The sequence below is a fragment of the Tachysurus vachellii genome, chromosome 7 (assembly GCF_030014155.1).
Source record: "Tachysurus vachellii isolate PV-2020 chromosome 7, HZAU_Pvac_v1, whole genome shotgun sequence".
NCBI lineage: Eukaryota > Metazoa > Chordata > Actinopteri > Siluriformes > Bagridae > Tachysurus > Tachysurus vachellii.
Genome location: NC_083466.1, coordinates 27126774 through 27137341, shown reverse-complemented (window position 1 = coordinate 27137341; position 10568 = coordinate 27126774). Strand labels below are relative to the sequence as shown.

The window sequence follows — 10568 nt, the reverse complement described above, 5'->3', positions numbered from 1 at the left end:
TCTTCTCCGCTTCCTGTTTCTTGTTGCAATGAAGGTCCCAATGACATTCACCAAGTCCTCTGAATGCAACTCCATATCTGAAGCTGGATTATTGCTGCTTTTGTTTTGAGATTTCAGATCATTATATTTTATTCATGTACAGTCATCTCTTACAGTTTGTTAAATGAGTCAAAGTCAATTACTCATTTGTTTATAAAACTTGTGAAACAGAATGCAAATATGTTTTTGTTTTCTAAATTAAGTTGTTCATTTAAACTCTAACCATAATGGTCGTTCTTATTACCTTAATATTAAATTACTAAAGATTTAATGTTATTTGATAGATGTAGGTTTGTGTCAGAAAGTGACGTCTCAGACATACTGCAGTTACCAGATATTTAATGAGAAAGTCAGATAAACAGATCTAAAGAAAACAGAAAACACCATCTAAAGTGTAATTAATAATAGAAACTGATTAACTAAATCAATTTAAATGAAAAGGATAAAGATCTTTCCGTACACAGTACAGCTTCATAACTAATATGGTAAGTGAGATAAAAAACAATCCTCTGCTGTAGTTTAAACTCAATCATAATGGCTCATAAAAAAGTTTTAAATGATTATCCAAGCACAGTAAAATATGAAATCTTAAACAAGAGCATTAATGAATTAACACACTGCATTTGAAATAATTGAACAAAACTCTTGATTCATATATGTTCATTATTCCATCTGTATTACATGTTGACCTGCTCTTGTTTAGCCCATTAAAGAATAAACTCGTTCCTGTGATTCAGGCTAAATTTTCTTCAGCTAATACACTGGTTATTATCCATGACTTCACACCACCCAGCATCCAGGGCCAGCAGTTATACTCATGACCGATCTCCTTACAGACAGAGCAACTTGTTACCTTTCTGTCCCACCATGAAGCATCTTCAGTGGAAACTTTTTCTTTATAATACTTTTTGACTGTAAAAGTAAAGTTTTTATTTCTCTCAATCTTTTCTTGGTTTTCCTCAAGAGCTTTCTGAATCTGAGTCAGTTCTTTAACTTTGCACTTTATAAACTCAATGTGTTTTTTTTTGTAAATTAGAAATACAGGTTTTAAGTCATTTGGACTGAATCAGAACTCTTTCATTCTTCATTAAGCTTTCTGTAAACTCTACCCTTAGTATATAATTAGGCATGACTTTAATCTGAGTAGTTTTACCTGTTCCAGTTTCTCTTACGATCAGTACGATTTTGTTTTGCATATTGATGTCTCTCTGTCCAAATGACATTTTTCAATTTTCTGAAATCAGCTTGATTACAACATTAAAAGGTTTATTTCTGTTTACTGAAAGCTGCTCTTCTATATGCCATTGCAACATTAACTCTTTCCTGTTTTTCAGGCTGAATCTTCCTCAGCTCTCTTAGTTTCTGAACAAGATCTTCTCTTCCAGTTTCCTCAGCTCCAGGGATCAAGAAGTCCAAAGACTGAAGAATGAAAGCAGAGTCTGTCTTTAAAGCGATCTCAGACAGTTTCATGATGGTGTTGTAGGCTTTGTCCACCCAGCATCCCAGGCACACCAGCAGTTATACTCATGACAGTTCTCCTTACAGACAGAGCAACTGGTGACCTTTCTGTCCCACCATGAAGCATCTTCAGTGGGAACTTTTTCTTTGTAATATTTGGTGACTGTAAAAGTAAAGTTTTCATTTCTCTTGATCTTTTCTCTGTTTTCCTCAAGAGCTTTCTGAATCTGAGTCAGTTCTTTACCTTTGTACTCTATAACTTCAATACGGTTTTGTAGATTATAAATACAGGCTACAAGTTGTTTAGACTCATTCAGAACACCTTTAGTCTGTTCTAATCTTTTTTGCTTCTGTTCTTTCAGGGAGGTGAAGAACATTTTCAGACTGTCTGCTATTAGATCCCAAGCTGTCTGGAGAGTTTTGTTATACTCCGGTCTCCTTTCCTCAGTTTGGCGATTGTTAAATAAGAAATGCTCATCTAAATTTTCTTCATTCATGCAGGAAATCCCTGCTTTCTTGATGGCATTAAGAACATTTGTTGGAGGCAGTCCATCTGAGTGTGTGATAAACATCACAATGTGGTTCTCTTTACCAAATAAGGACAAAACTGCATCAAAGATGTATTGCTGTCGGTCAGAGAGTCGATTCTCAGATGCCTTCACTACCAGACACACTGCATCAATATCTTTCACTCCAGTGTCATTGTGAAACAGTTTGTTGAGATACTCCGCGACCTTTTTATCCTCATCTGTTCCTTTGGTGTCTCCATAACCTGGAGTGTCAATGATGGTCAGACAGATTGGGTTGTTCTGGGCAAAGACCTCATACTGTACATAGTGACTTCTTGTGTTTTTGAATTGTCATTATTTTCCTCCACTTCTTTAATTTCAAACCACACTTCATCTGTAAACTTCACCCCGAGTATATAATTAGTCATGACATTAATCAGAGTAGTTTTGCCTGCTCCAGTTTCTCCTACCATCAGTAGGATTTTGTTTTGCATATTGACTTCTCTTTGTCCAAATGTCCATTTTCTCACTGAGTTGTCTTCACCAAGATTACTTCTGGTTGTGAGGAGACGACGTCGTTGAGGTGGACCTTCACTGATTAATTCACTCTTCTCGATTAAATCATGTAGATCCACTGATGGCTCTGAAAATCTGACAAATCCAATGCACTTTCATAAAAAAATCATTAAAAATATTTCATATGAAAATTTGTGTTTGAAACACTATGTGTTATAATACTGGTGATATAGTATATTTCTTAATGATATATTTTAATTAAAATCTTCTTAAATGTGAAGAAAAAATATTTGCTCACCTAGAAGCCATTCCAGTACAAAATGATCTGTGAAAATTAAAATCATCCATTAGATCTCTACTAACATTACAAGTCTTATGAATAAAACCAGGCGTAATGCATGTGGATGCTGATTCATAGCTTCATCCTGAGCTCTAATTTCTGTCTGTGATCATTCTCCTAATACACTGCAACTCTGATCAGGCTAAAGGGTTAATGAAGATGAATAAATACAGTTACTGAAGCTAAACAAATATAGCTAATATATTAAACTGTCAAATAACACTGAAAGAAATCTAAAAAATATTTAAATAAAAAATATTTACTATCTACATTTGTGTATATAAAATCTATTTAAAAAAAGAATTAGGTTCATTATAAATCATATATTTGAATCCACTTCAAAAAATACAAAAATAACAGTTTTGATAACAGTTTTAAAGAAACCTTTTCATAGTAGCATAGTGAAGCTGTCAGGAATGGCCTGGAATTTTCCCTGCCTGAACACTAGGGGGACATTCTGGCAGTTTTTGTTTATCTGTGCCATGTGTCTTTGTTTTTGTTTTGTGTATCACTTGTTTTTCCCTGCCCTATCCTTAGTCCTTTCCAACTCTGCACACCTGTTTCTTGTGTTTCTATGATTTCCTCCCTATTTAATTCTGTATTCTTGTGTCTGGTCTTTGCTGAGTCCTTGTCTTTGGTTTGCTGTCTCTTCTGCGTTTTATAATCCCGGTTTCCAGTGTTTCTAGCATTGGTTATTTGTTCCCTAAATAAAACCTTTATTGTTATTCCTGCCTATGGGTCTGAACTTCTCTGAAGACACCCCCTTCTGTGAAGACACCCCACTTCCCCTGACACAAATTAAATAAATGAGGAAAAGCTTCTGTCATTTTGACAAAACATTTTCAACATTAAAAAAAATATATATATTGGCTAATGTTTTTTGACATAATGTATACTGTATTATGAAGTAATGTGAATGCTAGATTTTTTACTGTTTGTAAGAAAAATCTTTGTTGCATTGACCATAAGTTTCCAATATGATATAGCAGGAGTCGCAAAGACACTGTTTTGAAGGAATAAAGCTGTTATTTTGTGATTTCTTCTTTCTTTCCCAGTGATCCCTATACTGCGAATGTGCACTTCTTCAGATTCAGGAAACTATTCGTAAAGAAAAAGTATTATTTTATGAAAAGCAAGTATATGCCAGATGAAGAAGCATCCATACAATTAGCAAACTGGTCACTCATATGCTATATTCAGACAAAAAATCTGTATATCTCAAAATTATAACTTGAAATATTACATTACTGAGCCAGTGTTTATGAAATAGTTATTTTTTCTTAAGTAAAATATTCATACTGTTCCATATTTAATACAGGGTTGTGTTTGAAAGTTAGATAGTATGACAGGGAGTTTTTGTCTTAGATTTGAGAAAACAAACTGAGAAATGAGTCAAATAATTGAGTTATTCAGCTTACAATTAGAGGGCTTTCTATATGAGTTAATATCATTTGAGAAAAGTATTTGAAAAGTACTACATTTATGATCAGACAAAAGTGAAGTTATAATATCAGTTGAGATATTTTGCAGATCTTTAGAAGTTGGCCAAAAGTCAATGCCAGATTGACATGAGAAAGAATTATTACTCCATGTAAATACCTTTGAATAAAACTTTGGAAATAAACATCTTTAAAAAAGAGTCAGATGTTTTAGGTGCCCCAAAATTGGGGAAATTATTCAACAATGACAGTATGCATTTTTCCATTTGATAAATCAAATTTTTGTTTTCATTTTGTTGTTTGAATCCATATAAATTGGTAAAAACATCTTATCTGAAATTTCAACTAAGAGACAAACCTGCCATTTGGATCACAGTCAACAAACAGAACTTTCTCATAAAAGAGTGACGAAATAAACCACAGACCCCAGCTGACGGTCCATGCCCTATTGTAATCTCCAAATTTTAAAATCGTCTTTATCTGAATGATATTCTTATAAAAAAAAAAAAAAATTAAAGATCTTATCAATCAAAATTAAGCTGTTAAGGGACAAGAAATTAGCTTCAACCTCAGTAAGATTTCTAAGCCCTAACATTAAATGAAGGAATAGACAGAACCATAACAAAAAAAAACTATCACAACTGAAAGAAGATCCCTCTAGGTTTGTTACTGCTTGACTGTTTTTGACCACGCCAATGTACAGATTGAAAGATGAATGGAAGTTTATCCTTTGTTTCTGGTAAAAACTGCTTACACACTGCAATGATTCATTCACTAACATCCTCTCTCTCTTTTTCTGTGATTCTGTAGATTCTCAAACATATCCTTCTAGATGAGAGAGATGATTTTCTTGTTGAGAACTTTCCTTGACTTGCGACTCCATTGCACCAAGCTGAGCTTTGATATCAATAACTTTGTTAATGTTTTCACATCTGCTTGGTTTAGTCAATTATTGTATCCTTCATGCTCGTAATCACTTGTGTATTCTCCCTCACCATTCTTTCCAAGGAATCAGCTCCACTGTTAATTAAATGTGAACATTCTTTGAATTGTGAGAGGATATTAGCTATATCAAGGCTTTCTGTCTTCCACTGTTTTAAAGTCAATGAATTACATAGAGTTTCCAGGAGAGGAGGAAATACTTCCTCAGCAAGCATAATCCCAACAGAATCCATTTCTGACTTGAGGTAATAATGCAAATTTTACCTCAAAAGTTTGTTGAGTCTTTGTGTTACCGAGGTAGCTTTATTAGCAGGGTTAGCACTAGCTTTGTGTAACAAACACATTCTTGTTTGTTCTTTTTTCAGATCTTCCCATTTTTGAAAATATTTATTGTTGTAATAAATAAAATAACCTGTACACCAAAATATAACTAAAAACTTTGTACAAATAAAATTTTTGGTTTGAATTTGCCAGGCTCTTCCAAGAACTAGTTGTCAGACCGCCATCTTTGCTCCAGCTCCTTACTACAATTTTTTTTCCTTCAATGCGTATAAATCAGTGTGCCATTATTTGTTGAGTAGTGAGGGGTATGTTTAAGCAAACTAGATATGCAATCAGGCCTTATTTAATATTTTATGATGATTAGGAATTTAGTATTTGCACTAAACCTGCACAGATTTGGCTTACATGAATTTTCCAATAATGACAATTCCAATAAATCATATTCTTGTTTTTTTGTAGAACTTATTAATGATGGATTTCTAATTAGTTTTTTAAATCTTGAATGTATTATAGTAAGATTACAATAATTATGTTGCAACAATACTTTTTCAGATTAGCCTGCTAATGGATCTGTATCTCAGACTATAACTACAAATGTAAGTGTGATGTATGATAACATACCTGCTTTTGTAGAACAACCGTCAGGAAGGAAACATAAAAAGAATAAAATCTCAAGTGACTAAATGCTTTGTAACAACCCACTCTATAACATCACAAGAGATCTGCCAATACAGAAACTATCACCACACCTTCACTATGTGGGAAATACTCCAGATGAATTCAGTTAAAATTATTACATGCTATAAAACTTTAACACAAGCAGGCAGCTATAATTTAAGTACGATATAAAGGGCAAAGTTACGAATAACTACAAACACAATAGATAACTTTATCACTCTACTTAAATTGTATTGCCTTATATTGTTTAAGTACAAAGCAGCTCTGTGCTCGCTGCCTCTGAGCTGATGTCAGGGAAGACAAAATATTCCATGGATTCCACGGATTTCTTAGTCATAATATAAGGTCATTGACAAAAGACATAACAAAATCAGAACAGAGCACATATTTATATTCAAAATATATAATTTGCCACATGCATGTATTTGTGTTCTATTTAGAAACACTTGAAAAATACAACATTTATTCTTTATTGTGCAGACAGGGCATCTAAAGCTAACCACATTTACAAGGTTTATTTATTATTATGCAATCTGATGACATTTTCCATCTCAATGCAAGACATCTGAACATTCTATGTACAAATCCAGTACAAAAAAAAGCACAGAAATAAAATGAAATAGTTTGATGAATAGGACAGCTGGTTTGACAGCTTTGCTTTTTATTATCAATAAAAGTTTAATAATCCAGGATGCTGTTAAATGTGGAGAACAAAGGTCAACTAGATTTGTAAAGTTCGTCGCAACAAACTTTGATGTTGGCTTTGACGATGGAAGTATTCGCAAAGGCCGGTGCTTTTTGGAGGCGAGTGGACATAAGGGTCAGTGTTACTTTTGGAAGCAAGTAGACAGAAAGCTAGGGTGCCAAAAAATTTGGAGGTAAGTGGAGACGAGCATTTGTCGTCATCTGAATACTCTTGAGGAAGTTCCCCACATTGGGCTGAGTGTTTTGATATGTCACATGTCCATGTTGTGCTAATTATTTTTTTTCATGTGACGTCACGTGACGTGACCAGAATACATGTGAGGCAGTTCTTCTCATTGTGCTGAGTGTTTTGATATGTCACAAGTCTATGTTGTGCTCATTTTTAATTTTCACGTCACATCACGTGACGTCATCAGAATACCCGTGTGGAAGTTCCCCTCATTGTGATGAGTATTTTGATATGTCACATGTCCATGTTGTAAAAAGTTTTTTTGATTTTGCATATTTTGGGGGCGGGGCTGCGGCACAACCGGAAGGCCAGTCGGTACACCAATTTAAAACTTTGTTCAGAGTATCACCCTAAAGGAGCTGGCCAAGTTTGGTGTAGATAGTTCGAAAGCTTGCTGAGTTACCTCCAAAGTTTATAATGGGAGTCTATGGGGGAAAAGGCCATTTTGAGACCCGGTACCGGAAGTACCGGTACTCAAATCGCTTAGAAAAGTAATAGCAACAAACTTCAGACCAGCATCTACAACATATCCGAATTTGGTGCATGTGGCTCGAAAGCCCTAGGAGGAGTTACTGTCGATATATTTTTGTCTAAGCTTAAATAGGAAAACAGAATGCTGGCTTCTACAAAGCCAACATAATAAGTGCAAATGGCTACATGTTTATTATTTACTTATACCATATTATAACTTGATTGCACCAATAAATTTTTGTGCCCTTAGGACACTTGCAGTATAACAAAACACATTGCTAGATTTCTAAGTTTTAGTTTAAATAATATCTTCATTTATTTACAATCATTAATGATTCTCTGTTCTTTCCTGGTTCCTGCCAGCTGGCAGCGGGTACCAGGAAAGAACAGAGAATCATTAATGATTGGAAATAAATGAAGATATTATTTGAACTAAAACTTATGAACGCAGATGATATTTTTAAGAACCTTTAGAGATTGTCGTGCTGTGTTTGTCGGTTCTGTGTTTTTTTTTTGTTCTTTCCTGCTCTCTCTCTTTGCTCCGCTATCTGACTCCTCAGATCCCTGCCATTGGACACCTTTTCTGTCAATCCTGATTACCCTATGTTACGTCACTCGTCGATTCACCAATCAACGCCCGACCCCGCCTATTTAAACCCGCCACCATTCATTCATGGAGGGGGTTCGCTCGTGTTCCGGTTGAACTTGACCCTGCTTTGATAACGTGTGCTAATTTGTTCGTTGCGTTGTGTTTTTCCATTGTATATCATACTGTTCATGTAACCCAACTCGTTAGTCACTCGTTCTGTGTATGTATGTTAGTGGTCATTCGCCCTGTGTGTGACATTGTGTATATTGGGGAAAGTGGACAGGTAAGTACGTCACGTGACATACATTGTGCAACACGTAGGTACTCATTCCTGTATTAGACACATTAGGTTAGGAGCGTGTGCCACCCTCTGTACGTTTTGTTTGGGTAGGTAGTGTAGGGTAGTTAGGGCGTCGTTCGACGCTGAAGATCTGTCTCATTACTTTTCCTTTGTAGTTTAGGTTAGAGGGTTAATTTCAAGGTAGCGTGGTTTTGTTTTGCTTATTTCTTTGTTTTGGCACAGCTTGTGTCCCTTTCCCCTTTAGTGTCTTTTGTTACCTGCTTTTTGTAAGTATTGTAAATATTGTAAATATTAGCTGTTCTTTCACTTGTCACAACCACTTGTATATTAATACACACTGGTTTTGCCCTCTATTTTGTTGTCCTGGTTGTTGATTGCCACATACACACCAAAGAAAATCCAAGCTTATCATTTCATGTTGTTGCATCTCATCCATACCCCTAAACACCTTCTGGGATCGTAACAGGTGCACATGGCCTAACCCAATAGAAAAGAAATACATTTGGCACAGATAAGGCCTTGAGGTATTTTTATAATTGTGCCAAGTCTATGAAAGAAGTATGGATGTTCTAAGTGGGCACAAAACATGTGTTAGAAGTGTAAAAATTCAAGCTAATCTCACTAAGGGTGGTTACACATCTCCACTATATATTGTTGTGGGGACCTGCAGCAACATATAGGATATCATTGTATAATATTCTATATATTCTGTTAATGAACACACAGCACACATTCATGTCTAACTCACATGGCGATCGCCATTTTATTATATTTCCCTCTTTGCGCTCTTGCGCCTCCTGGGTAATGAAGTCCCTGCCATTACACCTCCTCCCTTTAGCTAAGTAATGCCTCTTTTCTTCAACAACATATATCATATATCTTTACACATTATAACCTTATCTTAACACAACATAACCGTTTTTTTTTCCTCAAAACTAAATTATAATATTCAACCTATATTAACTCAACACATTTTTTTTTATTATTATTTTTTTTTTTTTTAGAAATGCCTCCAATGAAATGAAGGTGTTTTCTATTTCTCCACAGTACCCCTCTATCAGTACCCTCTGTCAGGCCACTCTGGATCTAGTTTTCTCTGTATTTGTGGAAGAGTGGTGCGGATACATCTGCCCATAAGCAGTTGAGAAGGGGAAAATCCATGCTACAAAGATGTAGCTCTGTACATGAGCAAGGCTTTGTTGTAGTCGGATTTTTTAATCCACAGTACTTTAATTGTGCGTACAGATCGTTCAGCCTCATTCAGCTCGTTCCATTTGCTTGAGGATAGTGGGGGCTGCTTGTGGTGTGTTTGAAATTGCATATTCCTGTGCAAATTGTCGGAATGTATGTGATACGAACTGTGGTCTGTTGTCGGAGATGACCTCTTCCGGCATGCAATGACAAGCACAAACCTTTTTTGACTGCTTTAACTGTGACCTCCGCAGATGTGACATTCAGATGTGCAACCTCCATATATCTGGAAAAATAGTCCACAATGAGAAGGTAAGTTTTCTTTTTCCATTTAAACAGATCCATCCCCACTTTCTGCCATGGAATTCTGTGATGACTGCATGTGTGACACTGTTCTACCTCCTGACGAATATGTGATGAGATACCAGGCCACCAAATGGAGTGTCCACCTCACACCAAGCACTGGAAGCCAAGCCACAGAGCAAACATAGCAGCCTGTGGTGTAACATTTCTGTATTTTTCAGTATAACTCTCACTATAAAGAGTTTGCCCTTTGCTTGCTTTGTATATTTAAATTCTAAAGTGTCTTTTGTTCATGCCAAAGTATTTGTTCAGTTTCTGTTGTAGTCTGTCGATGCCAAGTCTTTTGTTAAAAGATTATTGCAGTCTTTTGCTGGATTATTGCTGCTTTTGTTTTGAAATTTCAGATCATTATATTTTATTCATGATGGTTTCTTTTCTGCATTTAACATTTTCTGTTCTCTCTGACAAGTTTATTGAAATGATATTTATACAATATGTGGGTGAAATGCAGCATTTTAATGACTTTATGACAGTTCTCCTCACTGAGCTGATTCTCAGATGCCTTCACTACCAGAC

General features: G+C 35.4%; 1 pseudogene; it reads right to left on the bottom strand.

The window, feature by feature from the left end:
* Positions 1-509: 509 nt before the first annotated feature.
* LOC132849056 (uncharacterized) lies at positions 510-6278 on the bottom strand (annotated as a pseudogene).
* Positions 6279-10568: the final 4290 nt, after the last annotated feature.